At 37.3% G+C, this 23,193-nt stretch overlaps 1 protein-coding gene and 1 non-coding gene across 2 annotated transcripts in view; both read left to right on the top strand.

Annotated features, from left to right (window-relative positions):
• Positions 1–23,193, top strand: part of N (neurogenic locus Notch protein) — a 433,061-nt gene that overhangs the window by 140,617 nt on the left and 269,251 nt on the right. The window lies entirely within an intron of this gene.
• TRNAY-AUA (transfer RNA tyrosine (anticodon AUA)) lies at positions 5,720–5,792 on the top strand. The gene has a single exon. It is a non-coding gene; the product is annotated as a tRNA-Tyr (tRNA).

Genomic DNA, 23,193 nt, shown 5'->3' with positions numbered 1-23,193 from the left:
CTACCGATTCCATCTTTTATGGCACTTAACAAAGATATTTGAACAGTATAACCCTCAGTGCTCAGGTCACTTCGGGGTTTACCAGCGAAAGAAAAGGGATAAGGGAAGTATTAAAAGCAAGTCTCCAGGTCCCGCACAAGTCACGCGTACTTTGAATTCTCTAATCCCTTCTCACACCCCTCTTTTTAAGACAATACACAGTCGGTTTTCCCGATCTCTGAAAGAAAGCAGAGACAGTCCTTCTGAAATAAGTTGTTTTAAGTTTGCTTCAATCACTTCAGTAGAAGTAGAAAAATATTTTTCAACCATGAAAAACGTTCTCTCTGACAGGCGACTCACTATGACAGTTGACAACTTAAAAAACCATCTTGTTGTGACATGTAACCAATGAACTTGAGTACGGTATGGGATAGTTTATGAAGTATTTGTTTATTTTTTGTCTGTTTTCATGAATAATGCCTATTTCACTGCCTATTTTTACTGTTTTAGTGCCTATATGCCTGCCATTTTAACCAAAATAAATGCCTAAATATCCGGGCTCTAGTAATGATATTCTGCAGCATCGGAGAACAAAACTAAAACCGTTTGCTCTTGGACTCCATTGGCCATAATACCTGTAAACCATCATTAACGAATCTGGCTGCTGTGAAGTGATTCGTATGTTCTAGGGTTTTGGGGACTGTCAAAAATGGCTCGGTGGGTGCGTCAGAGTCTAATATTCCCTGCAATAATACTGGCTATATCGCGACCCATTACGTCCGTCGTCTAATCCACAGCGATCCATATGCAGAAATCTCCTGTTTCGATTTTAATTTCTTCCATGATTTCTTTGTAGCAGACACCAAGGTAGCTCTTGCGGAGTGTAGACTCGTCTGGAATTTTTCGTTGGCAATATTTCTCCAAGAAAGAGCGATATTTTATCATTTGCAGTTTGTATCATAGTATGTCTGCCGCTAGCATCACACTACACATGTCTTAAAAGAAACATTTTTGTAGCAATAAGCTCATTCTGCATTTGCATCAATAGAACTTGCTTTCTAGAAGAACGTCCCTGTTTATTTCTTTGGTATAATGCACTTCATATAATATTATGTTGTTCCAGTTGCGAATTCGTTGAAGAACCTATCTTTTTTCACAAGGGATATTACAATTTTACCATGAATCGTTAATCTCTCGTCCATCGTAACGCAGGCTTTTAATTTTTAGGCTAGTGAAGATGCTATTGGTGCCATTATGGAATCACTTTCACTTGAAATTAAAGTTAAGAATAAACTTCTCTGGTTGCATTATAGGAGGCAACATATACTTCAAAGTGCGCAGAAACCAAATACTATCGGTCGACTGGAGTGGGGTTGTCATTTACAGCGGTCGGAGCTTTTACTGTAAACATTCAGTGGCATTTATGACACTATCACTCATGTGATTTATTTGATACACTTTTCGTTTTGATAGTTTATAATAGAAAACAAATGTAACAGTATGATCAGTTATATAATTTCACTGAAATTATTATTATTAAAATTAATTTATAATTAAGAGTGCAAATATCATGTTTTTACAATAGCGTACATGTTGTTAAATTATAAAGCAAACCAAACATTTCTCATTTACAAATATAATGAAAATCGGAGCTGACTATCTCATTCTTTGTTTTACTCCAAACTGCCAACTGCACTGTGGCATTTCTTTCTGGCAATCTTGTCAAATTAAGCCTCCTTCTTCTAACTAACACGCAATAGAGAAACTAAATATTTATCAGTAATTCTACTTCCCGTAGTGTTTGATAATTTAACTTCCTGAAGAACTGTTCACAAGTGTAAGTAGAACCAAAAAGTGCAACAACGTGACTACCGAAGCCACGAAGATTTCGGTAGGTCTGTCTACTTTCTGCTAGTGCACTGTAGAGTTCCAAGCCCGTCATTTCTGTTGAGGTCAATTACCTCAAGTTGTAATGTCTGAGTACGAGATCTGGCTGATACATCTATTACATCAGGCACTATACTCACTTAACGATGTGTCAAAGGAAGAACAATTGTTGCGTATTTTTTTTCTTTCAAATCTGTATAGTGAAATATGTTGCTAGGCAGCGATGTATGTAATGGAGGGGAAAGGAACTGACCACTCTACCCCATTATCTCTTGGCTTAGTTGCCTCATGAGTGATGCCTTATTGGTGTCAGAAGGTTCTAACCTGTCTTCGGACTGCTGTACAGTTTGCAATTTTCCCAATCCAGGTGGACAAAAATCAAATTTCGATTTGTTAAGTTAGGCATAAATGAATATGAATTCATGTTCTTTGACATTTGGAGAATGTTGTGAGGAATAGCTTTTACTGCTTTATCAGCAGCAATGTAGTTTTAGAAGGATCTGAACAATGAGTTCTTTCTAAACACTTCTCGCTCCTGTTCAATCGTAGAAAGAGAGTAAAGTATGTGGGTAAAAAGAGCCAATTGTTTGTGATTTATTGTGTTGTAAGACATGAAATCTATTCAGATAGGTACGTTCTTACTAATGCAACTTCAATTCGAAGTTTGTAAAGTATTTTTCTTCTTACAATAGGATTTAAATATTACAACTGAAAAAAAAATATTTTTTTTTGAAGTTCTGTAATTATAATGTCACTTTTAATATAGCCGATCACGTCCGATTACAACACTTCTTTTACCATTTAATACAGCATAATTTAGAGTGTCGGACCTTTGTTTTAAAGTTTGCGGGTTCTTGCGCATTTATCAGTAATTCATTTTTTTCAGCGGCGGGGCACACTGTAACGCGGCGGCAACTGTTCCGTATTTGACTTAACAGAAGGAAAGACTCATGGAAAGAGGAAGTTTTTAATCACTACGTGAATATTTTAGGCCTGCAAAATTATTCACATGACATGGAACATCAGGTTAAAAATACACTGGACACATTTTGATCTTACCTTAACAGACGCACCGTGAATCAGAACGTAAATCTAGTAGCTGGACGAAATTAATAACTTCTCTGCATTATAACGGATTGTTATGAATCTTTGTACAAGCCTTTCAAGTGGCACTTATTTTTTGTTTACAAACTCTGATTACGTTTGCACAAGAAAAACTACTTCTTTATACAGTAGCTGGGGCATTTAGACAGAATTAACAACTTCTCTGCTTTGTAACATATTTTTATGAAAAATTGTACGGATTACAGGTAGCATATATTTTTTTTTGTGTACAAACTATATTTACGGTTCCATAAGAGGAAGTGCCCCTTTATAGGGGGTGCATTTAAACAAAATTAACAACTTCTCTCATATCCAACAGATTTTTATAAAAGTTTATACAGAAGTTACAGGTAGCATATATTTCTACAAAGTCTGATTAGTTTCTATAAGAGAAACTGCTCCTTTACAGTGGTGCATTTAGACAAAATTAATAACTTCTCTCCTATATAATATATGTTTATGCCATCCTAGCATTATAAACAGGTTGTTACTACATCGAATATCGTTCATAATCGCCTTATTATAGCACGCGTGCCAATGAAAGCTATGACTATGGTCACACATGTTGCATTAATTCATGGCCCAGCTACTGATAACAGTAAAACATTAACATTCGGCTGTGGCTGTGTGTTTTTACAGTAAGAATGTGAAATGCTGAAATTGTTATCACTACGTATCCCGAGACGGGTACCTAGTACCTATACCCAGTGCGGGCAAGGATGTATTCTACCTTTCACAGCGAGAATATTTTAACACTAACAGATGGGACATGCCCCTGCAGTATTCAGCTGCGTTGTTATTTTAAGCTGGGTAGGCTATTGTCATGATCGAATCCGATCTGTCAGAATTTTACTTGGATTGTGCAGAGTTAGCAGCAATTTCAGGAACCATGCGCGAAAGAGAGAAAAGAAATAGTGTTTAATCCTCCTTAAGATTGCCAGAAAGAAATGCCACAGTGCAGTTGGCAGTTTGGAGTAAAACAAAGAATGAGGTAGTCAGCTCCGATTTTCATTATATTTGTAAATGAGAAATGTTTGGTTTTCTTTATAATTTAACAACATGTAGGCTATTGTAAAAACATGATATTTGCACTCTTAATTATAGGTAGCACTGCGAGCGGGCATCGCTATGATTGGATAACGCTTTACGCCATGACTTTCTTTTAGTGACCTTGATATTCAGTAAAGTTCTGTGACTGTGAACAAATTGGACCTCTTTTCCCTCGAACAGCATCTTTTGCGAAGAGTCCTAGTATCGTGGAAATACGTTTGGAAATCCCTTCTGTGATAAAAAGCGCCAATGATTCCTCTGACGACACGGAAGATGATCTGGATTTGTTGTGTGATGAAAGTAATGAAGCATAGAAAAATATATGTTTATATTCTTTACATACTCGTAATTAATAAGTTAATTTTGATACGAATATTTTACGCGCTGAGTTTAACACCATAATCGTATAATTCGAGGTTAATCAAAATCAGTCTACCGGCAATACACACAGCGATACAAAGAGAAGTCACAAAACTGTCCATTATTTCTCGTAGATGAAATATATGTTTATTTAATCGAACATTAATTTGATTAGTAGATGAATTGTTTGATGTTTTATGACCAGTTTATTCCTGGTATTTTGTAGTTATCGCGTAATTTACTTGTTCAATTTTTTGTCTTTCAATGGGAGAATAGGTTACGCGAGTAAATACTAGTATAATAACTTCTACCTCGTAAGGTAGACGGAAAAGACAAGCAACAAAACTTGACGTTTCAACCTGCAGTAATAAAACTGACGGTGAGAAAGCTATGCACAATCATTGGGAAACCGCTTAATATTAAATTGACAATGAAATACAACTACGACTTTACATGATATGAAATAATAAATTAATTTTACCTTCTGATCATACTTTTCTGAAGCTAAAGCAGCAGCAGCAGCAATATTAGCACTAGTAGTAGTATTTGAATAATAATAATAATAATAATAATAATAAACCGCTGGAGAAAATTTAACATCCAGTAATAGATGGCCGCAACACTTTTCCAGAAAGCCGTCAACTAGGATACCTCAGGGAATGCTATATCATCACCAGGCAGCGCAGTTTTGTTCCCAAACGTACAGCGGATCGAGTAGTTTCTTCTGGTACATCTATTACGTCACGTCGATACAAAACGTGGCTCGATAGCCATGGATGCATAAACAGAGTAGTATTGTAAGCAGGTACGCATAGACTATGAATCATAATATCACACAAAGTTACGACTACATTGTGATCTGATTCGAATACTAAGTTGCATTTTCATTCAGACTTTCGTGTTAATATTATTTTAATTTAACAATTTATATTATAGATTTATTAATTTATCCTACAGAAGAATATCTGTAATATTGACAATTAATATTTGAGGAGAAAAATTCACTCCGACGCCGGGGATCGAACCCGGGTCCTTGGTTCTACGTACCAAGCACTCTGACCACTGAGCTTCGCCGAATTCATTGTCAATATTACAGATATTCTTCTGTAGGATAAATTAATAAATCTATAATATTCTCATAGCTGCAATGCATATATTTGTACAGATTACTGTGCACGTAACTGCGGAATCCCGGTCAAACAAGTCACTCTGCTGAGTGCGCTCCTATATAACGGCAGTCGACATTGGACATATACGTCAACATATATGCCTAACTTGGAGTCAGGCCACAAAGGGAAACATTGGAGGAGGAGGGTTCGGTCCGGTACTGTGGATTGAATTCGGCGTAGCTCAGTGGTCAGAGTGCTTGGTACATAGAACCAAGGACCCGGGTTCGATCCCCGGCGCCGGAGCGAATTTTTCTCCTCAAATATTAATTAACAATTTATGTTATAGTGTATTTCATTTTGATCTGTATTTTGTATAGGCCTACCTATATTGTGTAAAATCTAAATATTGTTAATTTGTATATTGATTTTTGTTATTACAATTGTGTCACTGAACGTCTTGTGACGTAGGAAGAACATTTTCTTAGCTTCAACAAATTTTTTACTGACAGTTATGGTAAAAAATATGAATTTCATAATCTCAGAATATATATTTTTGTTTACCGTAACGGAGCTAATTTTGTTAAATGAATTAATTGTATATAGGCACAACCCACTGTATGCACTGCAGTGAGTATGAAACGTTACCACATGTGCTTGGGAGTTGCCAACAGGGAGAAGTACTCAGAATAAAACGTCACAACACCATACGTTCTATGATCGCAGATGCACTTCGATCCAAAAATCTAGACGTTCACGAGGAAGTTCATTGTATTGCTGATGGTGGGAGCAATCGTAAGATCGATATCATGGCTATAAATAGGAATAAACAGACAGCCGAAATAATTGATCCTACGATCAGATTTGAAATCTCAGCCACTCAACCATCTGAAGTGAACGAAGAGAAAAAGAAATCTACGAGCCCACGATTCAGTACCTATCAGCGAAATACAACATTGAAAAAATCACAGTTACCGGTCTCTTCTTCGGAGCGAGAGACACCATTCCGAAAATCTTTGTAAAGTGGAGGGAAAAATACAAGCTGAAGAGAGATCTTCAAGATGCCATCGTCACCACCATAATAAAATTTTCTGTAGCGATATTTCGCCAGCATCTTTATGGTGTACACTCAATTTAAATTATACTAGGTCCTATTTTTTTCTTATGTCTTAATCTCTCTTGTTTAAAACCTGTTTATATAATTTTGCATTTTAAATTTTATTGTGAGCTATTCTGTGTCGCAGGGCAAACCCAAAATATTGGGTCAGACCAATAAATTAAATTGTATTTATAGAGTATATACATTTAATGTGTATCATATTTACTATTATATTCTATAATATATAGACTATTATATATACTACAATAGTTCAGTATTGTCATCGATTTAATTATATTTCCTGTCATATGTAGCACTAATATTTTGTAGAGTGCTAGTTTCGCAATGTTAATGCGTTTATTTGGTTAAAAAGTAGCTGGACAGACCATCCCAATTTAGTAGCAATCCCACTTACAGTTTCATACTCCATTATTATTATTATTATTATTATTATTATTATTATTATTATTATTTACCGAAATAGGTTTTACCTTTCGTAGCGTCCTCACATAAGCATTTAAGATTAGAGTTTGAACCCTGAAACTCCAGGATATTCTAACCGATAACTTCCCTAATTGTTTGGGAACGAAAATGCACTGCCTAATCATCACCAAAGTCCTGCGTTTGGTTACTTTGAATAGACTACAAGTTAGGTGTACATCGATCATATTAGCTTCGCTTGGTACTGTCAACAGTTCACAATGCAGTTGAGCAGTCTTCCCGTACGTTCCGGTATTCTGTGTTTACACCTGTTTATTCGTGTGCTGTGTGTATAAGTCGGTGAGCAATAGGAATTGCACTCATATACAAAATACCACTGGGATTTTTATAAATTACTTATGTGAAAGCCAGCTTATATGCAGTATAAATATTTTTTACTGGGAATAGAGAAAAAGAATCAGGAGCCAGTCCCTTTATTTTCAGGAGCCACCACATTTTGTCCATACATGCAATGAGAAAACCATTCGAGATAAGATAAATATACATTTACTGAAATTGATTAAACAATATTAAATACCTATGCAATGCAAACACACGCTCTCAAAGACGTTGTGAAGCTTTGTAGGACATTATTTAAGATGCGCAACAAATGTAATGATATTAATTTAAAAACCACATTAGAATTTTTTCTACAACCACTTTTGTTAACATTATGTATTAGTCATAGTGACATAAAAGAAACCGAAATCTTAAAAAAGATGTCAGTTAAATAAATAATTCAGGCGTCACAAAAAATGTTTAGTAGCCATGGCTACCTCGCGCCCGGAGTTTGTCTGTCCCTTATTTTGACAAAGTAATACGTATCTAGATACTTTAGATCTAATTAAAGTTTGGAATTAACGAATTAAAAATATAAAAGTCAGCACAAACTTGAAATATGTGATAAGAGACTTAAGTAATATTTTATATAAGAGTGGAAAGTTTATCTCCTATACCTCAGGAGGTAATTTCCACGGGTGAATAAAATCTATTAGGCTAAGTGTCGTATTGCATTCAATATTTTTTCCATTACTAATATGAAATAATATTTCTGTGAAAATAATTTCTAATTGAAATCAAATATTGGGCTCATGTGTTACTGTTTGATTCAATGCCAACTGTTCATGATAAGTTCAACTAAATATTATGTACAGTTGATTATGATTTAAAGAATAGTAACGAAGACAACAATGACAGTCGCGTTGGATACACAATAAAACAATTTAAAATGTTAGTTCTTCGGAAGCTGTAGCACGTATGGGGGAATCCAGAAATGCATATAGAGTTGGGAGATCGGAGGGAATAAAACCTTTGGGGAGGCCGAGACGTAGATGGGGGGATAATATTAAAATGGATTTAAGGAAGGTGGGATATGATGTTAGGGACTGGATTAATCTTGCTCAGGATAGGGACCGATGGCGGGCTTATGTGAGGACGGCAATGAACCTCCGGTTTTCTTTTAAAGCTATAAGTAAGTTCTTCGGAAGCAAAATGTCGTGTAAAGAAGTTTTCTAAGGCAGATAATAGTGAAGTGCTTTGTGTGGAGTATGGCATTGTATGGGACAGAAACATGTACCTACATTAGGACGAAGTGAAGAGATGCGACTAGAAGCATTTGAAATGTGGATATGGAGAAAAATGGAGCGTGTGAAATGGACAGACAGAATAAGAAATGTTGCTCTGTTGGAAAGAGTGGGTGAAGAAAGAATAATGCTGAAACTGATAAGGAAGATAACAAGGAATTGGTTGGGTCACTGACTGGGAAGAAACTGCCTATCGAAGGATGCACTGAAAGAAACGGTAAACGGGAGAAAAGTTCGGAGCAGAAGAAGATATCAGGTGATAGACGACATTAAGATACAGGTTCGAAAGCGGAGACTAAGAGGAAAGAAGAAAATAGGAAAGATTTAAGAATGCTGGATTTGCAGCAATAGACCTGCCCTTTGACAGAAAACTGTGAGTGAATGAATTAATGTGTGTAAATAACGGCTATTTGAGCAGAAATTAGTTCATGTACTAATTAGGATAATAGGTGAGTGATAATCATCGGTAGAGTAATAAAAGCTAACAGTTACTAAGCAAAAGTAATTAAAAAAACTTAAGTAGGAAAAAAAAGTCTTCAAGAACGTCTTTCGATTTCACTAGTACCACTATAACCACTAATGTAACAATTCAACCAATATACTGCCCGTGTCTCACGTCCTGAACCGAGAGCTCCCTAGTGCTTATAACCACGCCTCTTAGGTCTGCTCGGACCGGAACGGCAGTTGCAGCGTGTGGCACGGCAACATATTACATGTGCTGAAAACATTATCCTATGCTAGTATTAGCAGAATACTTATGTAAGTTGATATTAGTAGGCACTGTTATTAGCATTTATAGGTTTCTATTTTTCGAAGTCTGACGGATGACCTGTGTAAATCGGGCGCTACCTCAAAACTCAGGGCCTGGAGTCCTAAGCTCTTAGAACCTATATGAACATCTGAAACCGGTAGTATCTCAAGACTTCATCCCAGCTTATTTATCAACTATTTTATATTGAAGGGGAAGTAGATAGTGGTAGCGGATTGAAAAGGAGAAAGTCAGTACCCCGAGAAAAGAACCCTGTATAACGTCCTTGTTCGCAAATCGACCAGCCCAGTGATCTAACCCGGAGTGAGTGGATGGAAGAGAAACAAGCGTGCTAGCACTGAGCCACAGACGTAGCAGCCGTAAAACTATAAGCTGAGTCATAGTCAGGAACCATAATGTTTAAGCTTGTATTATCTATATGATATGCTCAATATGGTTACACTCTTCATCAAGGCACATGTTCAGATGACGCTGTCCCTTGCAGATGGTGTAGGTCACGAATCCTAGTGAAATAAGCCATTATCTTCAGATGACCTATTGCTGAGGTCAGGGGACCTCGCGGGCCACTCAATGGGGGCTCCCGACCTATCCACTTCCCCGGAAATTGATCATCAGCCACTTAAGTACGATTAATCCATTATGCGGCGGGGCACCAACCTACTGGAACATTGTAGGAAGCTCGCCATCCTCATTCGACACCGACGGCAAGACACACACCTCTAAGAGAGTTGTAGGCCTACTCCTCGGCTCTCAGAGTACCTTCAATAGAAAATGGAATCTTCGTCTGAACATGTGCCTTGCTGAAGAGGATCACCACATTGAGCATATCATATTATAAATAATACAAGCTGAAGTGAATAACACTATGGTTCCTGACTTTTGACTCAGTCTGTATGTTGTTTCTAGTCTAAACTATTACAAGATAATTGAAACGTCAAGACAAAACTAAACTGAAGTGCCAGAGTTGCACGAATACTAGCAAGTTCTATTGATGTCACGTTTTATACCCCCCGATTTGAGTACTAAATGACATAACAGTTCTGTGATTAAGTACCTTACACTCCACACGTACTGTATATGTGTAATAATCGAAGTGTGTGACTTCATTTTCTTTGTGATTAAGTCGCATTTGTGCACCTGTGTGATGAGGCCAACAAGTCATGCGCGCACTTGTCATTTCGACCTCGCAGTTTACTCTGAATGCAGTATAGCGTTGCTGTTGGGATATGCAGTGCAAGATAGATGAATATTTTTAATTAACCTCCGTCAGGTCGTGTCTGACTGGAAGTTGTGATCTCTGCTAGCTCGCGTGGGCGGTGCACCGCCCCGCTGGAACTTGTTTCGCCCGGGGCGGGCACGGCACCGCTATTATAACAAGCCTTTGTCTGCTACGACCCCGTTTAGAACAACTCTTGTATGTAAATCACAATGTATTCCAAATTTGAAACTTGTACCATCAAGCCGTACGAGTTAAGCCTATCCAGAGATATTAAATTTTTGTATTACATTGCAAACGTGATACTTTGAGCCTGAGGTGTATTGGATCTGTTCAGTCAAAAGAAAGAGTTCGTCAGCTATACCTGTTAAGCCTTACAATCATTATTATTATTATTATTATTATTATTATTATTAGTAGTAGTAGTAGTAGTAGTAGTATTAGCAGCGAATAAGTGGTGAAATTTTGTGAGGGAGAACGAAGACACCACTCAAAAGTCGCCCTAAACACTCATTTCCACTAAAAATTCATTTTGGTTTCTCTGGAAATTCTTAATACTAGAGATGAACAAAACTAACTGCCGCTCTCTCTCGTTGTGTTCGCTGCATTTGTCTTTCGAGTCTCGGCTCGTCATTCTCTTGCGCTTCGAGTTTCGCTCGTCATTCTCTAAATAGCATTTGGTCGGCGTGGAAAGATTTCGTAACTTTGAATAACATACATAATTGAAATAAATAACATAAATGATTAAATGAGACAAAAAGACAAAACAGAACAGTATCTTAATTATCAAAATGTTCTGGTTCTATTATATATTACCTATGGTTATATAAATAAAAAAAATTTCTCAATAAATTTGCATTTCTAAGAAACATAAAAGAAAACATGACATTAATATATTTTTACTTGAGATTGCACACTTGATCTTAAACATATGAAAAGAAAATTCCTAGCCTTTTAATAAGGGCCTAGTAATTAAATAAAGACTGGGGAACGGATTATTATACACTGAAAGGTAGAGATGTTTCAAATAGGCTACTTAATTCTTTATACATATATCGATGCCTGAGAACCAGTCCGTTCTAAATCCAACTTTTTATTAAGAAAGAAATCTGTGTTTCATTGTATTCCAGTTCTTGTCTGCATATATGAATCGAACAAAATTGTAAATATTCCTCTTCATAAGGTTGCTGTGAAGCTATTCCAAATTGTTTCATGAAGCTTTGAATGTCAGGAGCTTAAAATACCTCTCCTGAAAGAAAAAAAAAAACTAGTAAAATGGACTTGGAACAGTCTGGTTCTCGGCCATCGATATAACAGTTGCCAAAGTAGATAAAAGTTCAGTCAGGTATAAACAACTGCTGACTTCGGGAGATGATCAATATCGAGTCTCGGAAGACTCACAACCAGTCTTTACGTAATACAACATTGTCGTGCGGGTTTTCGGTTTTGCGGGCGCTGTTAGTCTCGTTTTCTCGATCGTTATTCATCTCTACTTAATACGTATTACAGGTCTCTTTTCTTAATATTGATTTATTTCACAATACATTAATTGTTGACTATCAGAATTTATTTTTATACATTTCTGGTGCACAGAACATCTTGCTCTAATTCAATTCTACCGCAGAATTGTAACTGATGTTCGCAATTTACTACTGCTAGAATGGTATGAAGTAAATTGGCCTTTCGCTTCCGATGACGTAATGCGCTGCAAGGGGATGATGACTGGAGGCAAACAACTTCATGAGTAGTGTAAGCCTACCAAACCTCTGATTACTATGCCAAATATTACAATAAAGTTATTGAAATTATTAACACATTGGATAGCAGAGATTCTGCTTCAATCAAGATCGTACAGTCCCTAGTATCAGGCAGCTTATTAGAAAATCTGACGTTCATACAGACGAACATTGAAGATTTGCCAAACACCATCAGAGCCTGAAGCTATGCAATTGGTAGATAATATAACACAAAACAATTAATCGAGCGCCAGATACATTCGTCAGATTCGTATGAAGCAAAAATGGAATTCAGTTTAAGCAGAAATGGTGGTTATTCTGTATTTTATGAGATCAGTGGTACCTCAGGTCCCGCACCGTGGCGTCGTGGTCTAAGGCAGGGGTTCCCAAACTTTTTTGATCATGGATCCCTTTCGACTCAAAAAAAGTTTAACGGATCCTTAAATTAAATTAAATTAATCACTAGATTAATATAGATATAAATTTAATATGCCTTCATATTTACATTCTGTACGTATTTACGCCCTGTACGTCCTCCAGCTTGGGGGTTGGGCGAAGGGCTAACAACCCATCACCGTAAAAATACAGCTTGTTTCGAATCCATATAATAATCCTCAGAATGGGACTGATTCTCTGGCACGGCCACAGCAAAGCAATAAGGTTATGAGATTTGGTACTTGGAACGTAACTGGTCTTTATAGAACAGGAGGGGTAACATTAGTAGCAAAAGAACTAGCTAGATATAGAATAGACTTCGTGGGAGTACAAGAGGTTAGGTTAGATGGGAATGGCATATTACAAAAATATGAAATTACTTGTATTATGGGAAAGGAAAAAATAATTACCAATTAGGAACAGGATTCTTTGTTCATAAAAGAATAAAATCAGCAGTAAAAACAGGTCGAGTGTATCAGTGACACGTTATCATATTTAGTACTTACGGGTAGATGGTGCGATATCGTAGTTATGAATGTTAACGCCCCTGCAGAAGAGAAAGACGACCATATAAAGGATAGCTTCTATGAGGAATTGGAACATACTTTTAATCAGTTAACTAGATGTCGCGTGAACTGAACGCATTGTATTCTTCACCTGACATAATTAGGAACATTAAATCCAGACGCTTGAGATGAGCAGTGCATGCAGCACGTATGGGAGAATCCAGAAATGCATATAGAGTGTTAGTTGGGAGACCGGAGGGAAAAAGACTTTTGGGGAGGCCGAGACGTAGGTGGAAGTATAATATTAAAATGGATTTGAGCGAGGTGAGATATGATGATAGGGACTGGATTAATCTTGCACAGGATAGGGACCGATGGCGGGCTTATGTGAGGGCGGCAATGAACCTGCGGGTTCCTTAAAAGCCATTTGTAAGTAAGTACGTATTTAACATCGACAATATATCTACAGCTGCATTAATTACCATGCATAGCCATGAATTCATAAAACATGCAGTAGTATTTATAAACTGCATGCATTTTTCAATAATTACTTGCATAATTATAAAAAAAAATCTTCAAATTGCTAATGTGAAGAATGGTGATGTTTCCTCGTCTCACAACTCTCCCGGCATGACGCCGTTGTGGCATTTTCATTGTCGGTTTTCGCACTTTTCACCAACGTATTCTGACAATGTTTTAACCCTTCAAGTTTACGTTAAAAAATGTATGTTCTTGTTTTTACTGTACATTCGGGGTGGTTTGTTTCCAAATGTCTACGCAGTTTTGCAGGCAATAAAGAACTATTATTTAATACTTTGTTACATAGCACACAAAGGACGTCCGGAGCAATTTTATTGCCTGTATACGTAGGCCTAAATCAAACAGCCAAATATGGTTCATCATACGTATTTTCTTTTTTTGGTTGATTCGCCCGTTTTTAAATTAGCAGCACTTAGTTGTGATACACGACAAGGTGCTCGACTAGTTTCTGAATTTGTAGAATTGTCATTTTTATTCTCTTTTATTAGTCACCATTATTAGTCCATTGAGAGGACGCTGTATAATATGAAAATTAAAATTATTCGTAACATTAAATTAATATTATGTTCAGAATCAAAGACATGTGGTTATGAACTCAGTTTAACACGAACACCTCACATAAGCCTGCTCGTACTGAATGAATAAAAACTGACTCCAAAATAAAAGTAGCAGAAGTAGAACGCGTGCACAACAATGGTCGAAATTGGTTTCTTTTTAAAAATACGTGTCGAAACTTATTGCTGACCAAATAACGATGTCAGTCAAATTTATTTTACAATTAAGGCATTAAATCTCCTAGCACAATTACAAAAAACTTATTCTTACACTGTTTGTCTCGGGAGAAAAAAACTGCAAACATTCACACTCACCAAGCAGATAAGAACTAAGTAATAACTCGCCACCCTCGCCAAGCAGACAAAAATTTTCAATAAAATTGACTACCTTAACTAAAAACAGTAAGTCGTGTTTTTTTTTACAACAGCTCGAAGGCCAGCTCACGCAAGGGTGAGATCATCTACCCTTGCCGATATACTAACTTTCACAAGTACAGGGTACAATCGCGGAGGAAAACGGTGGTATTATATGTTATTTATTTCAAAATATATACAATTTCACCAATCGCGGATCCTCTGGTAAAGTGTTGGCGGATCCCTACGGAGCACACTTTGGGAATCACTGGTCTAAGGCATCCTGTCTAGGACTTGTATTACGGAATGCCCACTGGTTCGAGTCCTCGTGGAGAAGAAATTTTCTCATGAAATTTCGGCCAATGTATGGGACCGGTGCCCACCCAGCATCGTGATGCACTTGGAAAGCTACGATAGGTAGCGAAATCTGGTTACGAAAGCCAGCTATAACGGTTGCGGGGATCATCGTGTTAACCCCACGATACCTCCATTTTGGTTGGATGATCGTCCACCTCTACTTCGGCATGTGGACGTGAGGCCGGCAACCGACTGGGCTGTCATGGTCCTTCATGGACTGTCGTCTTCGGGTTATTATTAGTGGCAAGCTGTCTCGTTCGCGCAGGCGCATAGAGCACTTATCCCCTACCACTGTCCGCCTACTGCTGTGCACTGTGGACTAGAACGGTACAGCTCAGTTCTAATAACAGTTGAGAAGGCTGCATAGGGAGGGTACATCTTGAATACATTGTCAAGAGATCAACTTTTCAGATAATATGACTATACCTGGGTATCGGAGCCTAGGTGGGCCCACTCCGTTAGCTCTACTACTACCCCTCTCCAGGCAGCTTCCTAGTTTGAGGCATCTGTACCTCAGCAACATTACATTGATATTCGTGTAAGTTATTTTTGTTTTGCACCTGCTACCTTCTGCGATTTAGGGAGTAGCGTTTCTCAATATGAATTTATCTTAAGTGATCACCATCGCAGGAATTTTCGCTTAAAGAATTTACATATGTATATCATTGTGCATTGCATCGCCACTAGCACGACATTGTAATTCAGGAAGAAAGGACAGCAAAACAGTAGATTTTCTTTCATTTTCTTTGCTTCTGTTTTGTATAAATTCTATTTTCAGAATTTTATCCATAGAAACAAGCGTTACATCCATCTGAGGTACTCTGAGACTAGACTAAGCACATTCTCAACTCAACACCATTCGATTACACTGAGGTTCACTGTGTATTTAGGTTTCGGGCAGAAAATCCCACCCGACGCTAGACCAGCCCCCTCCGTGCGTCATCAGGGAATACTATGGAATGATGATGATGGAGATCGGACGGAATGATGTTGGTAACTAATATGGGGAAACGGGAGAACTCGAGAAGATTCCCAAGTGTCTAAGGATTTTGACAGATGGAACTCCTGCTGATCGAACGAAAAAACGAAGAAACGAGATTAGTCTAGCATAAAAGACGCAAATTTTCACTGAGCAGCGTCTCATTGGAACAAGTATTGCTTTTGACGCATTTCCAGCAAGAATCTTTAGCTGTTCCTTCACAATAATACTTTCATTTCCATTGTGAACAGTTTTATTGAAAGCGTTGAATCTGATGATCCGGAAGCATTATCCATTTTGAATCTTGCGTACACTACTTTTAACACTTGGATATAAGTAATTGATTAACTAGCGGACTTACTCGTGTTAATTAAGTAAGTCCGCTAGTTAATCAATTACGGAAGCATTAGTTGAGAAATGTGCATAATAAGAAATTTAGAAAAATCTCTTTTACCACAGCCATCAAGTAGATAGGTTTATAGATTTTGAGTGAAAGTTCCCAAGAATTACTGTGCATGCATGTAAAATAATATGATCCAGAAGTTTTAAATAAAATTCATTGATTGAGATTTCCATATATAAAATAAATTGCGGCCATATGACATTCACGCTTTTTTTACATAGTATTTTCGCTTCGCACTGCTTCAGGGAAGAATTAAGATTATTTTTGTACATGCCATTTTACTAACAATAAACATTTCAGTTCTACAAACAAGCTAAAGAATACAGAAATATGTCTTCCACCAGCGAGCGACCGAAGACTGTTTTGTAGTGCAGAATTAAACTGCGAAGAATCGTGTCATTTGCAATGCGTTGTTGCCAATATTTTGTAACTGCGGATCTGGTTATTAACGGCACGCTTAAACGTAATCATGAAGTAGACTACTCACGAATCCGGCACGAAGGACGTAGGGAAAGTCTTGCATATAAAGCGGAGTTTTTAATTTAAATGTTAAATTATTACTTATAATTATTAAAACCAATTGTCACTGTGGCGCAAGAAGTAGCGTATCCAGTTACAAAATTCCGCAGACCTACGTTCGGCCACCGGCGTGGCTCAGTCGGTTAAGGCGCTTGCCTGCCGGTCTGAAGTTGCGCTCGGGCACGGGTTCGATCCCCACTTGGGCTGATTACCTGGTTGGGTTTTTTCCGAGGTTTTCCCCAACCGTAAGTTGAATACCAGGTAATCTATGGCGAATCCTCGGCCTCATATCGCCAAATACCATCTCGCTGTCACCAATCTCATCGACGCTAAATAACCTCGTAGTGGATACAGCGTCATTAAATATCCAACTTACAAAAAACCTACGTTCGCTTACCTGTAGAGAAGTGAAGAATTATCTTCCTATATAGACTACATTAGACGTGTATTCTATATCACGAGTTTCTTTTGTACATTGACATCGTTGCTTACACAAGCTGGCGCATAGCACGATCGAGAGTAGGTCTCTGTGAGTCATGACAATTTCTGCCGCTAGGTTCGCCTCGCTAAGAAATGATGAATAGTACCATTACAAAACATTGTGTATCGTGAAAATAGTTCGATTAATTGTGCAGTATTGATTGAGTACGAATATTATAAATATGCCAAGCATATTACAGTGTTATTTGAAGTTTGTTCAGCTAAGTTATATTCGAAAATTGGCAGTTATCCGTCACAATTCTAATTACTTTAAATCCAATATCTTCCACTACTTTTAGGGCTTCCATAGTCAATTTTGCCAACTCATCTCCGGTTAAATTGTGTGTAAAATAAAATGACACTGGTATTCTGTACTTTGTAGACAGACCCTTGAACAGAATGCACAGTAATTTATTGGCCAGCTTATTTTCAATCCCAATAGCATTTTTCTCAGTGTCTGTCATTCCTATCAACATATCCAAATTTCTGTCATACATCAATTTCGGTTTAATACTCATTTCGTCAATAATGAGAGATCCAACCTTTTCATTTTCATGCTCCAAGGACTTTTCCTCTGCAATTAGCCGAGCCTTTATCAAAGAGGTGACACCTGTTTCTCCTTTTGAGTGACCAATATAAGTTTTTAATGTCTTTTGATGGGATAAGTGTAAAATACCCAAGTGTCTTAGTAATCTATAGCCGGTAGATGACCTGTTAGATAGCAATATGCAGAATTTCAGTGTGTTTTCATGAAATTTACACTTTTGTTTTCCGAAAGCCTGAATTTGTTCAGTCAAAAAGCTTGTTTTCAAACTACCTTCTTTAGCAGCTTCTTTTATTTTGGTAAGTTGCGTTTCAATTCCTTGTTCTTCCTTCTCGTTTTGTTTCTGTAAACTCCAGAGCTTGCTTTTTAAATTACATATTGTCTGTCTTAGTTTTCCAATAAGCTGATTTTGTTTCCGAATTGTCCTAGTAATTTTTTTACGTTGTAATGTAATGGCTTTGGGAATTTTTTTTTACTTTCAATTGAGCACTGTGTGGCTATAGTTTTTTTATGTACTTCATAGATTTCTTCAATTGAAACATTTGCTTCATTGAAAGCTGATGTACTATGTTCAACATTGGGTTTATTTTTCTTAGCAGGATGGATGTTATTCACCACTTCTGTTATCCTTCTTTTGTTGCGTCTACTTATGTTTGAAACATTTTGTTTATGTTTTGGAAAATCATCAAAGACGGATGGTACCCACATTAGGAAGCAAACGTTTTAATGTTGTGCTAATGCTAAAATCAGCTTCTTTGAAATGTCTGCTGCAGACGCGATTTCTTGTTTGGCGTCCAAAGAGTCCTTGGTTTGTCCCCTTCGCGAGAAATGGCTACACACCACTTCTTTCTTAGTCCTTCATCTTGTGGAAAACAATGAAACGAAAAATCACATTCTTTATTCTGGTTCGATTTGCACAATGGCACACAGCAGTAAACCATTTCAATCACACTTCCCAATTTAATTAATGCTAATTCAAAATATATTTACACGCACTAAAATACTACAGCGTTTACTATTACTATGCTCAATAGATTAATCAGTAGGCCTATAGAAATGTTTTCACCACTGCAAGAAAAAATCGCGCAATAATTATACTTCTCAGTTATTGTGACGTTCGTATTTTTTTTTAAAAGAGAGGGAAAAGTTAGGCCTTCTTGCAAGTGCTTAATTATGAATTCAAGGAAATGAAAGATAATGCAGTACCTTAATTAGTTGCAATATCTTATTTAATAACAATATTAATAATATTAGGTGAAAAGGGTAGGCTATAGTGCGTATATGCAAGATGTCAAGTTAATTTATTTCCGGAAATGTTTGGTGTATGAACTGAAGTACAGAGCAGACAGTCCCTCAGTTTATATGTAATATGTTTTAATATCAAGAATGTCAGCCTTTTATTGTAATATAATTGAGGAGTAGAAGTTTGGAAATTACGTCTATTGTCCAGATATTCAAAGATTCTAAATCCATTGCACTTATCTGCCAAAACAGTAATAATTAATAATAATCATAAATAAAAAAATTATTCTAAATATCTGGTCCTCTCGTACTAAGATTTATTTATTTTTATTATTGGTTTAAGTGTATTAATTTAAGTAAAGTTAAAAATATTGTACGAAGCATTTAATAAGCAATGGTGAGTCCTTTAAGTGTCCCAAATGTCAATGTCATTTAAGTGTTCTGCTATGAATATTTAGGGCAGAACAGCGCTCCGAGCGGCGGAATTGGCATTACGAGGGAACCACTTCAGACTCGTTTTTCAAGCGCTATGCGCCAGCTTGTGTAATCTTGTAAGCAGCGATTGACATAATCCATGGTCTTGCGCTATTCTGATTCCATAACATACATTAGTATTATGAACTAGCTTTGATTCAAAATTTAAGGATCCATTCCTTGAAATATATTTTTTTTTTATTTTAGTAGGTTATTTTACGACGCTTTATCAACATCTTAGGTTATTTAGCGTCTAAATGAGATGAAGGTGATAAAATATCGGTGAAATGAGTCCGGGGTGCAGCACCGAAAGTTACCCAGCATTTGCTCATATTGGGTTGAGAGGAAACCCCGAAAAAAACCTCAGCCAATTAACTTGCTCCGACTTGGAATCGAACCCGGGCCACCTGGTTTCGCGGCCAGTCGCGCTAACCGTTACTTCACAGGAGTGGACTCCTAGAAATAACCAGCAGTGGCGGCTCGTAGTCAAATGTCCAGGGTAGGCAAAATTACAGAACATTTTTATGTAATTCCCGCGATTCAATGACAGCTCGCTTTCATCATGCCCCCCGAAAACTTAACTCTTGCTTACATAACAATACTGTTACATCAGTGAGCCGTCTCATAATTTGTCGGTTTTTTTCTAGTTTATTGTTATACTGTTGTCTTGCAACCCTTGTTGTTCAGACAACATTTCCGAAATTGGATTCAAATTCTTTTCAAGTCTCTTTAGACTTACCGAGTTACAAATATGATCTGATTCCAAGTACCTTCTTTAGATTACAATAACAAACGTGACCACCTACAGCTTAGCTTTAACTTCACTTCCTGTTAGCCATTTATGTGTTTCATACCATACTTACTTACTTACAAATGGCTTTTAAAGAATCCGCAGGTTCATTGCCGCCCTCACGTAAGACCGCCATCGGTCCCTACACTGTGCAAGATTAATCCAGTCTCTATCATCATATCCCACCTCCCTAAAATACATTTTAATATTATCCTCCCATCTACGTCTCGACCTCCCCAAATGTCTTTTTTCCTCCGGCCTCCCAACTAACACACTATATGCATTTCTGGATTCGCCCATACGTGCTACATGCCCTGCCCATCTCAAACGTCTGGATTTAATGTTCCTAATTATGTCAGGTGAAGAATACAATGCGTGCAGTTCTGCGTTATGTAACTTTCTCCATTCTCCTGTAACTTCATCCCTCTTAGCCCCAAATATTTTCCTAAGAACCTTATTCTCAAACACCCTTAACCTATGTTCCTCTCTCACAGTGAGAGTCCAAGTTTCACAACCATACAGAACAACCGGTAATATAACTGTTTTATAAATTCTAACTTTCAGATTTTTTGACAGCAGACTGGATGATAAAAGCTTCTCAACCGAATAATAAGAGGCATTTCCCATATTTATTCTGTGTTTAATTTCCTCCCGAGTGTCATTTATATTTGTTACTATTGCTCCAAGATATTTGAATTTTTCCACCTTTTCGAAAGATAAATCTCCAATTTTTATATTTCCATTTCATAGTGTTTCATACCATGAAGGATTAAATTTTCTTGCACCTTTAGCACTGACTTTATGAACAACAGAGCTTAATGCAGGAGTGGGTGATCCATTGTCCAAAATACTTCTCTTTTCAATGTCATTACGACGCGAAAACGGACAACGTAACAGTTCACTTATTATATCAGTCATAATATAATATTATTGTTATCACTTACATTAACTATAAATCATCAAATATACATAACATTAATATATAGTACGTACTTGCAAAAATCACATTTTATAAAATACACTGTTAAAAAAACATCTTTTAAAACACACTGTTTAAAAACTGTTATACTACTCGTAACAATCTACGTTCCAACTCGTGAACCTTTCAAACAGAAATTTCGCAAATCGTAGGTGTTCGATAATGCTCGTGGGTTCTCGTTAGGGCAGGCAGAATTCAAGCGCGCAGGCTTAAGCATAGAACGCATGCGCTAAGAAAACATTTAGAATAGCGATCTCTTTTAATGCTTACTCCAGGGCCAGCTTTGAAGTTACGTGGAAGGTCGGCTAACTTCGCTTCTGCCTACCTTCTGACGCATCGTGATCTATCCAGTGTATTCTTGTCGCATAAATCGAACTGCCAGTAGTAAGCAACGTCCAACTAACCCTCAAAAAATTCCATTCATAGTTAATTGAAGAATTTCTAAGAACCTAGACAAGAGTATATAATTATATAAGATTTTCCAAATGTGTTGGGGTAGTTAATAAATATCCACTTTTAGGTTTTTCTAAATGTGTTGAGGTAGGCTTAGCCTACCCTGCCTGCCCTGAGGAGCCGCCTCTGATAACCAGTCGGAAATCCCAGTATCTTCTAATTCTGCCATCATCGCTCATAGCTGTGGCAGTCATATGACTGCGAAGTTTGATGTGATGAGAATTCCGAAGTTTGATGTGCCAGGAATTCCTGCAGCAATTACAACTCGAGCCCTGACAAAGGCAGGAAGCGCGACGTAGGTCGGCGAGTGACCTTCATATTTCCGGCTGGATACGGAAATAGCACGCCAAACACATCTTGAACGTAAGCCGCGTCCCGACTTGCAACCGAATCTCGTACCGTAACCGCGTCGCTTTCCTATCTGGGCGGTGCAAAGACGTTATAATAGTATACTAGACTCACACAGAGCGCTGGTGTGCTGTCCAAAATTGAAACCAGTCTGCGCATGTTTACCCCGCCAAGCTACTGGTAGAAATAGAGCGGTAAACACGATTGTCATACTTGTCCTTTGTTTTGTCTCGGGTGTTTTTAGTGAATAGTGTGAAAGTAATGGCAATATAATTTTGAAAGATGATATATTATCGCCGCGGACTCATGCTTAACCGTGTCGGCATCATACAATAACGTGCGGTGTGGTTTAAAATAATAATTTTGCCGACCGATTGTTGCTCTGTAGGTTTCACTCTAAGCGTCACGTTGTCACGTCTACTTTCTCGATAAGAATAAGCACTAGTTTGTTATATTGTTAAATGGCTATTATTATTATTATTATTATTATTATTATTATTATTATTATTATTATTTCATATACGAGTACGTTGGCTTTCTTAACTCTTTATAATAACTATTTAATAATAATTTTTAATCACATACCTTAATGTTCGTCCTCAGCACAAGACATTGCAACCTCGGTTTTATCCACGTGGATTAGACAAGTAAATGTTATTTAATAATGGAAGCAGCTTATTGGTTGCATTATTGAAATTGAGGCGAGTGATTGGAGCGGCGACACAAGAAATTGAAAACAGTAATACATTTCAAAGACCTGCCGAATTTTATGCATGAGGCCGCTCAAAGACCTGCCGAATGTTAACCATGAGAGCGCGGCGATAATACCATCCCTGTTTAATTTTCCAAGCTATTTGCAAAAGGTAC

This window comes from Periplaneta americana, chromosome 3 (genome assembly GCF_040183065.1).
Source record: "Periplaneta americana isolate PAMFEO1 chromosome 3, P.americana_PAMFEO1_priV1, whole genome shotgun sequence".
Lineage (NCBI taxonomy): Eukaryota > Metazoa > Arthropoda > Insecta > Blattodea > Blattidae > Periplaneta > Periplaneta americana.
Note: the sequence above shows the minus strand (reverse complement) of the source record. Positions and strands in the feature narration are given on the sequence as shown.